Source organism: Thamnophis sirtalis, unplaced genomic scaffold (assembly GCF_051295495.1).
Source record: "Thamnophis sirtalis isolate CommonGarterSnake01/CBP01778 unplaced genomic scaffold, rThaSir2_p1.2 scaffold_2, whole genome shotgun sequence".
NCBI classification, from domain to species: Eukaryota; Metazoa; Chordata; class Lepidosauria; order Squamata; family Natricidae; genus Thamnophis; species Thamnophis sirtalis.
Genome location: NW_028261382.1, coordinates 36,925,622 through 36,938,135, shown reverse-complemented (window position 1 = coordinate 36,938,135; position 12,514 = coordinate 36,925,622).

Here is a 12,514-nt window from a genome sequence, read left to right as displayed (position 1 = left end):
GGTGGGGAAGGGGCAGGACCCCCAAGGAGTACCAGGCACTCTGAGTGATATGGGGGTGGGGGGTGGGGGATGGGAAGGTTCGCCCTGCCTCCTGCTCCTCCCCCCTCCCCCTGCATCCCCAGGAGGGAGGATCTGCCTGCGAAACGAAAGGCAGTGCTTGTGACTGCAGAATTCACGCTGCCGCTGGCTTCCACTTTTTAAAATAAAATGGGATTAGAAAAACCCGGGGCAGGAAGGAAGGAAGGAAGGCAGGAAGGCTCTCATCCGCTATTAGCCATGATAGCAGAAAAGGGATTTATTGGCTGGCACGCCTGCCTCGCAGCTTTCCAGAGGCAGCAGCCGGATGAGTTGAGTGAGGGAGGCTGGCTTTAAAAGCCCCACATAGCCCTGGGCGGTGGTCCGAGCCCCTCTGCCTCTCTTGAAGCTGCCCCCAGAAGCCCCCTCCGTGGGGGGTCCCATACCCGCCACAGGTATGCCAGGCCACCTCATCTTTGCCACCCCCCCCCAAAGAGCCTAACTGTCCTTGGCAGCCTCTGGCGGTGCTTCCACCCTCCGTGCCCGGCCTCTCTCTGACATGGGGGGTGCAAGAGACACCACAGCCTAGCCAGGAAAGCCCCCCTCTCAAGCCCCCTCGAGGCCTCCAGAAAGAGCAGAAGGGGGGGGGGGGCTAAAGATGTCCCAAGATAATTCGAGGCCCCAAACATCTGGCATGGAGGAAAAACAGCCAGAAAGGCCTCACACCCTTTGCAAGCTGGCTCAGGTGCCACCACAGCCTCTGGAATGTGCTGACCGAGGGAGGCAGGCGGGCAGGCGTGGGTGCTCTCCCACCTCCAGGGCAAGGAATTCTGTTGCCCCAACCAGTTCAGCCAGTCAGGGGCACTTACTGGTGGCAGGAAACGGCCCCTTGGCAAACCAAGGAGAGGTTTCTGGAGGCAGCTACCCAAGTCCAGGAGTCTTTCTACCGGCTGCTCCACCTGTGCCGCTACGGTGCCAATGGGCACCATTAAGGCAGGAGACCAAAGCACCTCAACAGGAGAAGAGGGATCTTCTGGGCTCAGTTTCTGTCCAGCCGGGGAAGGCATCACCCTCTGGTGATGTATTTTAGGGGGTTTATTCCCTGGGAAGCGCCAGGAGGGACTTTTCCAACTGTGGCCCTCCAAAATAGAGAGCTGTGGGGCAGCCCGGCCTCCCTGGCACACGGCCCTCTTCAAACCCAGGGCCAATTTTTTCTGGGGGGGGGGGAAAGTGGGGAGAAACTAAGAGGAGATATCCAATAGAGCAGTGTTTCTCAACCTTGGCGACTTTAAGTCCGGTGGACTTCAACTCCCAGAATCCCCCAGCCAGCAGAGCTGGCTGGGGGATTCTGGGAGTTGAAGTCCACCGGACTTAAAGTCGCCAAGGTTGAGAAACACTGCAATAGAGGTTCACCAAATATACACAGCAAGGGGGAGGGGGAGAGAAGGAGGGGAATGTGCTTGTCCCACCACTGTAATAGAAGCAAATAGAATTAGCCTGCGGAACTCCTTGTCACAAGACTGCTCTTAGGTCAGACAACTGCATAGGGGTGGGAAAAATGGAAGAGAAGGACATTCCCCTCCCCAGTGCAATCAAGGGCAGCCTTTCCCGAGGCTCCCAGATGTTGAGAGGCAGAGAAATGGTCACCTGGGCAAGGAAGGCCGCCAAGAACTGGTCGTCAGCCTCCGTTCCCACAACCTCTGCTTCCCCGAGAGCGAGGGAATTCTTTCCAACGGGCCGGGCGGCCAAAGAGCAGCAGTGGCCACTCATTTCCAGCTCTCTGTTTACTTCCCAGGCAGCGCAAAAATCTTGGCTGGCGTTCAGCCTGGCTAGCCGGGAACATGGCTGGGTGCCCATGGGAGGTGCATGCGTGTGTGTGTTTCACAGGAGCTCCAAGCTGTCACAAAACTGGGAAAAGACGCAGAAAAATCTGATGAGATTCGGGTGCTCCAGTCCTGCCCGCGCCCCCCCTCCTTGGCCTCTCTCCTGCTGCTGCTTCTAATCAGAAAAGTTGGCTCCCCCCCCCCCCGTCCTTTGAAAGCCAGGAACCCACGTTAAGGCGAAGAATCAGAAATATTTATATCTGCCTCTCAATTTTGGAGCTGGTTGGGAGAACCAGCCCACCCTTCAAGGATATTGGCAGCTCTCGAAAGAAAGAAAGAAAGAAAGAAAGAAAGAAAGAAAGAAAGAAAGAAAGAAAGAAAGAAAGAGGGAAGGAAGGAAGGAAAAAAAGAAAAAGGAGGGAAGGAAGAAAGAAAGAAAGGTGGGAGGAAGAGAGGGAGGAAGGAAAGAAAGAAAGAAAAAGGAGAAAGGGAGGGAAGAAAGTAGGGAGGAAGGAAGGAAAGAAAGGAGGGAGAAAAGGAAGAAAGAAAGAAAGAGGAAAGAAAGGGGGAAGGAAGGAAGGAAAGAAAGAAAGAAAAAGGAAGGAAGGAAGAAAGAAAGGTGGGAGGAAGAGAGGGAGGAAGGAAAGAAAGAAAGAAAAAGGAGGGAGAGAAGAAAGAAAGTAGAGAGGAAGGAAGGAAGGAAAGAAAGGAGGGAGAAAGGGAAAGAAGGAAGGAAGGAAGGAGGGAGGGAGGAAAGAAAGAAAGGAGGGAGAAAAGAAAGAAAGGAGGGAGAAAAGAAAGGAGGGATGGAGGAAAGAAAGAAAGGAGGAAGGAAAAAAAGAAAGAAAAAGGAGGGAGGGAAGAAAGAAAGGTGGGAGGAAGAGAGGGAGGAAGGAAAGAAAGAAAAAGGAGGGAGGGAGGAAAGAAAGAAAGAAAGTAGGAAGGAAGGAAGGAAAGAAAGGAGGGAGAAAAGGAAGGAAGGAAGAAAGAAAGGAGGGAGGAAAGAAAGAAAGAAAGGAGGGAGGAAAGAAAAAGAAAGAAAGAAAGAAAGGAGGGAGGAAAGAAAGAAAGAAAGAAAAAAGGGAATATTTTCAGATCTCTACCTGCTCCTCCACTTCAAAAACCATGTTCAGCCTCCCCTTATCTGGCATCCACCCAGGAAAGGATTTCAGCTCTTAATGCCCGGCTGGCATGTTGGAGAAGATTGACCTGGGCACGCCCTGGGTGGGGCTCTCGCCTCTGACCAGGAAAGCCGTTTCCAGAGGAGATTAATTTCTCCTGGCCACTCTTTGCCATGCCAGTTAGGTGGGCAAGGGCAAACGCCAGAAGGGAGCAGAAGGCACCCTGGCTGGCAGGTGCCCCCTCCCCCAGTTGCCATCCTGGCCTGGTCCCTCTGGCTAATCTGGGAGGGGGGGGAAGAAAAGGGAGGTGGGGAATGGAGCTGCAGCCAGTCAGGGGAGAGAAAACCCTTTGGAGAAGCAGGAGCTGCTGGCTTTCATCTCCCTGGTACTATCAGAGAGTCTGAGACCAACTGGCCCAAACAGGGTGGGTCCTTCTCCTCCCGGTGGGGCTCTTGTGGGGCAGGGGGCACAAGAGAGAGAGAGAGGGGCAGTCTCCCCTGGCATCCAAGCATCTGCCTGCCCGCCAGCAATGATTCCGTTCTATGCTGGACAGGGAAGGGGGGGGCTTTCCTCTTGCATAAATGGGATGCCCCCCCCAAATCCCCTCCATTCAGCACCCACCTTCCTGGCCCCCCACCCCTTAAGAGCCCCAGTCAAGAATCTCAGCTCAATTCCCTTCCGCTCCCAGATCAACCTTTTCACGAAAGCAGAAACCTATTTGCTTCCTGTCAAACTTCACACACCGAGACACATATCTCTCCAACTCCCCAAGTCACCCTGAATCTTCTTGAATAATTTCAGGTAGCCTGCTTTTCCCCACCCCCAACCCTCTTCTCTCTGTCTCTCCCTCTTTTTTAATCAATAGCTGACAGACTCGTCAAATTACTATGGGGACCAAGAAAGCAATTTTTAAACAGGCGGGAGCCCCTGGTAGAGCCATCAAAGGGGCTGAGAATGGCAGCTCAACAGCTCGATGCTTTTGTAAACCAGATATTAATTTATCATTAATGAATCGCCATGAAGCAATGACACAGATTGCTCAGAGTTCCTGGGCCCCCCCTCCCCTTGCAAAAAGGAATTGCCCGGAAAACAGAGGCAGGAAGGGGCAAAAGGAACGGGAAGAAGGGAAGCTGTCGCAGCCCAGATAATTGTGTTCCAATTGTGTACTACCCGGCATGGTGGTGGAGATAGGCAAAACAACACACAAACACCCCGAAAAAACTGCAGTACCGCACAACCTTTTCGCCTCCCGAGGGACTGTGGAGGGGAAAGTTTGATTGCAAAAGACAGCAGAGCCTGCCTGGGAGCCATTCGCGAGGGCAGGCGGGGAGGAAATTTCAGGAGACCCAGCTTTCTATCCTGGGGTCTTCAGACCCCCCCCCTACGCAGGGACCTCTGAAGGAGAGGCCATTGTTCGAACAATTTGCCCTGACTGTGGGGCACCGAGAGGAGCAAAGGAGCCAATTGTATTCATGCGTGAGGTCCGTCTCTTATGGCCCTGGACCGTTTCCAAGATGAAGGGCCACCCGAGAAGGACATCGGGGTGCAGCGGTCAGCGAGGGACGCCGAAGCCTTTCCTGGGGCTGGATGGGAAGATGACTTCAACTGCACTACTGTCCCTCCCAGGCTTCTGCCCTCTCCAGATGCAAAACATCCCTTCGCAGCTGTGGACAAGCGGCTCACTCAGGAACTCCACATCCGCTTTCCAGCCAGGGGAGGAGCCGCAGCGGGAGAGCCTCAAGCCTTTGGCCATGTGACCCCAATCTGCAGGCCAGGAATATCTGGAAGCCCTCAGCCAGGAGGAGAGAAATCGCCTTTAGCTTTCCGGAGCTTTGCTTCTTAACAGGCTGAACGATGGCGAACCCTGACATGAGGGCTAGGCTGGGCAGACGGTGCCCGGCCTCCCTCTATCCCCCCCCAAAAAAAAACATCGGTTCTAAATGCTGCGGGATTTGCATCCAATTTGAACATCCCCAGACAGAATGTTCTCCTCCCTTCCAAAGACTTTATTCCACACACTCTCGCCGCGTGCAAAGCGACCTAGATTTTCAACCATTGTTTGCAAAACTCTGGTTCTGGAACATGAGGGTCATTTTGTTTTCCATTTCCCCCCCCCCTTTTCTCCCTGTATCCCTGGACAGCAAAACAGGGGCCATCTCTGGAAGCCTGGAAACAATTGAAGCGTTCGTCATGGTTCAGAGATAAGGGGGAAAAGAGAGAGAGCCACTGACGAACCCCTAATATTTTTGGAGCAATGCAGATCAGTATCTGGGAGCGATGCTGCTGGGAATGTTGGGCTCTTGACCCCTGACCTGTTTTGAAGTCCAATCTTGGGAAGGACAGCAAAGAGAGAAGCAGTGGCCGAGTGGCCTCAAAAAATTCCCTCCACCAAGGAGGAGCAAAGCTCAATTCAAAGACGTTATTAATTTTCTATTTTCTCTTTAAGTATATTTTAAACTGTTTTTGTTAAAGATTTATATCTTGTATTGGTTCTGGGAAGTCAGGGGGGGGAGTTTGGGGGGGTGGGGGGGAGGGAGCGGAGTTTACCGAGTTGGAAGAGGGGTGTTGGATTTTAAGGTATTATGATTGTACATGCATACTGCTATTTTTTTCTTTTTAATGTATATTGAAATGGAATTATAAATACCATCAACACAAAAGGGAGTTTGCTCAGAAGCTGAAATACACCAAGTGAATGAGAGGAAGAGTGGGAAGCAGAGGAGAGAAGAAAGATAGGAAGAGAGGGACAGGAGAGAGGGGGAGGGGGGAAGATGAGGTGTGTAAGGAGGAGTGGTAAGGGGAGAGAGGAGAAGGAGAAAGGAAGGGGAAGTAGAGTAGAAAATGATGGAGGGAAGAAAGGATGTAGAAGAGTGGGAAGCAGAGAAGAAAGATAGGAAGAGGGGGACAGGAGAGAGGGTGAGGGGGGGAAGATGAGGTGTGTAAGGAGGAGTGGTAAGGGGAGAGAGGAGAAGGAGACAGGAAGGGGAAGTAGAGTAGAAAAGGATGATGGAGGGAAGAAAGGATGTAGAAGAGTGGGAAGCAGAGGAGAGAAGAAAGATAGGAAGAGGGGGACAGGAGAGAGGGTGAGGGGGGTAGATGAGGTGTATAAGGAGGAGTGGTAAGGGGAGAGAGGAGAAGGAGAAAGGAAGGGGAAGTAGAGTAGAAAATGATGGAGGGAAGAAATGATGTAGAAAGGGGGAGGAGAGAAGGGGAAGAAAGTGTCGGATAAGGTATAAATATGGTGTATGGAGAGCAGAAGAGCCAATAACTGGTTTTTTTCCCCCCTTTGGTAGTTGATGGTAAGATGAATTGATGTAATTACTTAATATAATACAACATGATATTGACTATGTAATAGTATACATGTGATTATATGCTATGAAAACGGAAAATAAAAAAAATTTCTATGCAGGGGAAAAAAATTCCCTTCACCAAGAGAGCCGGAGGCCTCAGAAGGTAGAAATGCCAACAGAGGCAGCTCTATAGCCAGTAAGGCTGGATTGGCTCCAATGCCCATCTGGAAAAGGGCCAAGGTCTGCCCCTCCCCTGCCCCCTTGCTAACCTCCTGGGTTTCCCGCCCAGGAGGCTGGCTTGGCTTCCTCCAGCTGGGGCCCCATTGCCCCATCCCTTATCTTCAAGCCTTGTGGGGGCTGCCTTGTTCCTGGTGGAGAAAGACCCAGGGAGGGAGGGGGAGGAGGGAGGGAGGGAGGGAAAGGCCCTGGGCGCACCCTCGCCCTCAGCCAGAGCTGCACTCACCAGCCAAGACCCGGGTCTGTTTTGGAGGAAACCAACTTCAAGGTCTGAAGGATCCCCCTGCCATGCTGGGAGCTTCCAGAAGCCCCCCTGGGGGGGGGGGAGACTGGGAGACACTTACCCCCTCCCGCCCCCAAGCAGGAAGTGAGCCCGCGAGTCCTCGGCCCACCTCCTTGTATGGTGCCAGCGCTTGGCCTCTGCGCACGAGGGGCTGGCTCCCAGCCCAGCCACTTCTGGCCTCGGGGAAACTCTTCCATCCTGGGAAGGACGGACTCCGGCTGGCCCATTTAACCCCTGCAAGGGCCGCCTTTGGGAGAACAGCCGTTCCATCAGACCCCACCAGTGGTGGAACTGCTCTGGGGGGAGGCTCTGGGTGGGAAGCAAGGCTGAGACCCGCGGGGTGCAAAGCCTCCCCACGGGGGCCTGGAAAGGGACCTGCTGGAGGGAGGGAAGCCCTGCCAAACCGTTTGGGTCACAGAGCCACTGAGGCCTTGCGGCACCCAATTCGGAGGAGGGTGAGATGGAAAGAGAGCCAAGGTGGCGCAGTGGTCAGGGTACAGTACTGCAGGCCACTTTAGCTGACTGTGATCTGCAGTTCAGCAGTTCGAATCTCACTGGCTCAAGGTCGTCTCAGCCTTCCATCCTTCCGAGGTGGGTAAAATGAGGACCCGGATTGTTGTTGGGGGCAATATGCTGACTCTGTAAACCGCTTAGAGAGGGCTGAAAGCCCTATGAAGCGGTATATAAGTCTAATAAATAAATAAATAAGAGAGCCGCTGCCCTCTCTGCAGATTGTTTGGGAGAGGGTGGGTTTCCATTCCAGTGGGAAGCAAGGGAGATGGGTTCAGGTGGAGGGGCAGCGAAGGCTTCCTCCAGCCCCAGCTGGGCCAGCCGTTCAAAGGCAGAGGAGCCCAGGAACTGCCCCCGTCCCACTCTGGGCCATGCGGGAGACCCAAAATTCAGAGAGAGGCTTTCTCCAGCCTACAAAAAGGAATTGCAATCTCTTGGTCCCTCAGAGTGTGTGTGTGTGGGGGAAACTACTTCAAAACCATCCCATCAGGCAATGCTGAATCTTTGTCCAGAATCTTTGGAGTGTGAAACCAGCAGCAGCTCCTGCAAACTGCTTTAACTGGAGGTCTAGATGACCTTCACGGTCCCCTCCCTCTCCCAATTCCATGCTCAACCTGACCAGACCCAGGAGACAACCTTCCATGAGATCCGGGCGCCCCAGGCGCCCACGGATTGTGGTGGCCCACAGAGAAGGCAGCTGGAGGAGGAGCCCAGGGACGGGACTTCCCGCGGAGCCTTTGAAAGCAGCCTTATCGCCTTCTCCTTCCCAGCAGGTGAGATCTCCTCCACCTGGACTTTGTCCCCGGAGATAAAACTTCTGCTTTGCAGAAAAAGGAAGGGAAGCGGAGTTGCAAACTGTTGACCTTCAACCATCTCACTACTCAGATAGACTACTCTGGCACACAACGGATTGATTGTTTAGACACCGATAGATAGCGCAGGGTTCTGTCCAGGGATGTCGAAACAACCCAAAATAATAGGAAGAGGCATTTGGGTAAAAGGCGAAGTCTAATTTTCACGGGGCTGCGCAAGGGGTTTTTGCTGTGTCAGGCGGCGTTCAGACACGGAGACAGCCTTCGCATAAGGCTTCGCTGAGCCCCTGGCCTTGTCTCTAGGTCGCTCTGCCCGCCCGGCCCCCTCCTCAAACCCACCCCCACCCCCACCCAGCTTCACAAGAGCCCAGTTCCGCCTCAGGGGGGACGAACGCAGCCAAGTGACGCGCAGCTTATCTTCTCTCAACTCCCGGAGATTCTTTCAGGGCAACAAGTTCTGCTTTAATGAGAAAAGGCGTCTCCAGACCCCCCCCCCGCCTTTCTTTCCCCCCTCCCTCCAAAAGGAGCACGCCTGGAGCTAGTGCTTCGGAGGGCGCGTTCGGAAGAGAGGCGAGAACAAATGCAACGGCTGGGACTCGCCTGCCTTTATGGCTCCAACTGCCAGACTATTGATGCTTCCGGCTCCTTGGCTAGGAGAGGAAATCGCGAGGTGGGCTCTTTTTTCCACCCGCGGGAGAGCGGGGAATTTGGAGGGGGGAAGAGGGGGGGGAAGGGAAACGACAGGCTAAATCAATCAGGACCTGCGATTGCCCATCGCCAGCTACCTGGGCGCTTCCTGACTGCGAGACCAGCAAAGGGGGTCTTTCCCAGGGGCAGGGTCTGCACCTCCTCCCTGGTACCCACCAGTCGCCCAGCGAAGGCTCCCCAGGAGGTTTGCGAGGATACCGCGCCCCCTCCCCTCCGTCAGACATCTCCCGGAGCCATCCCACCACAGGACCCCCCCCCTCCTACTCGCCAATGGCCCCGCTGCCTTTGAGTGGACACTGAGGATGATGAAGTCATTTGTTTATCGCTCTCTTTGGCACGACTGCCTGGTCCCCCTTCTCTGCCGGCAGCCCACTTCAACCTCACCGCCAGCCCGGCTCCACCTGCTGTGCTCTGCCAGGGGGTCCCCCGGCCCCCTTTCGCCCCCCCCCAACCTGGCACCACCCGCTAGCATGCCCGGAGTCCCAAGAAAAGCCGTACCTGGGGTTAGAAATGGACAGTTTGCCAACGCTGTGGGAAAAGAGGGACCTGCAGAGGGAGGGAGGGAGAGGCGTGTCCCTCTTCTCCAACACCTGTTTTTTGAAGCAGGTGAAGACCCACCCCAACATCTGTTCGGGATGCTTCACCCAGGAAAGGCCGAGTCCCTTGACCTCCCTGGGCTGACTCAGATGGCCCAGAGCCATCGGTCAGGGTGGGGGTGCGGAGCAGCGCAGAAAGTGGGACACAACAACAACAACACCAGCACACAAACGCAAGGCGGGCTCTGCTGCTGGGCAAACTGGCAAGGTTGCTTTAATGCTGCGGCCCTGCCAGTTTAAGCAGATCTCGTGAGCAGCTGCCCCAGGGCAAGAGGAGGCCAGGATGGGACTGCAAAGAACTCTCTCTCCCTCTCTCTCTCTCTGCGTCTCCCCGCCCCCAATCACCACTTTGTGCATTAGAAAAACATGCCAAGGGGTGGGGGCTTTGCTTTGAACAGCCGCAGAAATCTGGCCACTGGGCCTGTGCAAAAAGCCACTCCTGTTGAACCTCTGCCTTCTTGCAGCGTTCAGGAAGCGCGGGGGTCTTCCGTGCAAGCGGATTCCCTCTGCTGGGGCGGAGCGGGATGGGCAGCGTCCAGCGTTGCCCCGGGCACAGCGACCCCCCCCTCTCCGTTACAGCCTGGAAGCGGGACGCCGCAGCCAGCTGACCTCCCCTCTCCTCCCCTCCCCCGAGCGAAAGAGCGCCCACCCGGCGCCTCGGGGTCCCTTCTCCAGTGCGGGGTTTGCAGGCGGAGAGCCCGGAGCAGGACGCGCGGCCACAGCTACCGCGCACCGGGTGGGCTCTCGGTTGCACCCGCCCAGGGCTCCGAGGGGAGGCCAGGGGAAGCGCGGTGGAGGGTGTCGCTCCGATCGGCCGCAGCAGCAGCAGCCCCCGCGAAGCAGCGCCTCACCTTGGCAGCCGATGCCGCCGCCGCCGCCGCCCTCCAGCATGGCGCTCCGGCCACCCCCGAGCTCGGCCGGCAGGCGAGCTGGGCAAGGGGCGCGCGGCGGAGGCCCCCAGCCCGTCCCCAGCTGCAGCCGCCTGGCCTGGCCTCGCCTCTCCTCTCCGGCTTCCGCGGGAAGGGAGGAGACAAAGGCGCGCTGGGCTCGGCCCCTCGCCTGCCCAGCTGCCCGCCCCCTCCCCGACCTTCCCCGGCTGGGAATCCCGACGGGGAGGGAGGGGAAGGGCGAGCCGGCGCGCGCTTCCCCCTGGGGAGGGGGCTGCTAGGGCGGCGGAGCTCTCTGCAGATGCTCAGAGGCGCTCTGCCAGCTGGTGGGGCGTCCCGGCCACGGCTCTGCTCCTGACAGCTTCCCCCCTCCTTGCTCTCCCCCCCCACCGCCTCGTTTCCAGGACAGGCAGCCCCCTCCCCCAACTGCAAAGGAGCCTGAGTGAGGGGAGCCCCGTGAGGCTGGAGGTGAGGAGGGGACCCTCTTCGGCTTCCACCTCCCAGACCCCTCAGGCAGCCTTTGCCAATCTGCCAGCCACTTCAGACTGAGCCACCTAGAGAGACCGGAGGGGGCTGGGGTCCCAATGGGCAGATGGAACTCCTGCCCATAAAGCATCATCCTGGGGGGAGGCAACTGCCCATCCATCCCCCCCCCTGGAAAAGTCTGGAGGCCTTGAGCAAGGAAGTCCCCTGCCCTCCAGGTGCAGCTCTGGAGGGTGGCAGAGGCTTCTGGGGGGGGGGGCATTCTGCAAAGCAAACCCCCCACCAGAAAGGCATCTGTTTCCCCCCCCCTCCTTCATCTTGCCCTTTCTGTAGAAGAGATGCCAATGCAGCGCAAAACATCCCCGAGACACGGGTCCATCTCCTGCCCCGTTTGGCCCTGCGCACGGCAGCCCTGGCAAATCCTGGCTTCTTCGTGTTTATCCAGGTGGGTGGGAGAGGCAGACGCCCATCTGCAGAGAGTTGGCAACGGGCACAGACAGACTGCCGGAAGGTAAACAGCGTGGGCGAGTTTTCGTGGCATCTGTGAAGTGGCAGATCCCAAACATGGCGGCAACGTGAGCGAGTTTCTGTTTTCCTTTCAAAAAGATGCTTTGGTGGTGATGGGGAGGGGAGGATGACTCATCCTGGCGCGAGAGAAAATGCACGCTCCATACCCACAGCCTTGTCCTGCTGAGATGATGAGGATGATGAGTGATCACACAGTCAACCCAAGGTTTGGGCTGGATTTGACATTTTGGTCCACCCATCACGTTCCTTCCCCAAGATTCAAGCAGAGGGGGATGCCTGAAGGGGTTACAATCAAAATTATTGCCGCGGGATGTCAGCTCTTTCAAAGCAAGGCTGCCTTTCGCAATTGACCGATGGCGCCTTTCGTCAATGCCAATGGGTGCTGAAGTGCTGGGATTGCACCCAAGGCTCTCAGCGCAATTGGTCCAATCTTGGCTTTCTTTTGCCACGGTCCTTCACACGGCTCCTTTCGCATTTTGTGATCCTCTCTTCCGTGGTCTCCAGGTAATTCCCACGGGAGTCCACTTTTCCAGACTCCCCCACCCCTCTTTCTTATCCAGAATGCTTTAAGTTTGAGTTTTTCTGCATCAGGTGCTTTTCCGTTTGAATTCCAAAGTCCCAGAGCTTCCTCGTTTTTAGTTTTTTTTATTATTGTTATTAAAAGCGTTCCTGCAAATTAAAAGTTAATGGAGCAGATTTAATGCTGATGTCAGGCCATCTCCCACCCAGGGCTGGTTCTGGCTGCAGCCAATGGAGAGCTCGCTTTGGCAGAGACGCAGAATCTGGATCGTGGGCCCAAGTAGATTCTTCTGGGGCCAGCAGGGCGATCTCTGCACCCCTCGCAACAAAATCCCCCAGGGAGGGGCCCAGAGGCCTGCTTTTAGCCCCTTCGGTGCCCTCTCTGCTTCTGCCCTCCGTCGGAGAGAACTTTGATCCAGAAAAGCGGCAACCCCTGCTGGCTTTCGGCTCAAGGAACAGGCCGGGATGTGATTCCCCTCAGATGAAAATTATAGGGCCCGTCTGCGGTCAGTGTGATGTGGGCACCAGCCGAGGCTAAATACGGCTGACTGGCCTGGGGACGGCCCCGGTGTGGCATTTCCTCCCCAAAGCTCTCCGGGGTAAGGCCTGCTCAAAGAGACGGACTCCGAATTTGGATTGCATGGAAAGGAAACGACCGGGAGGTTTCAGATGGGACCGGAGTGGGAGGGGGGGGGAGGT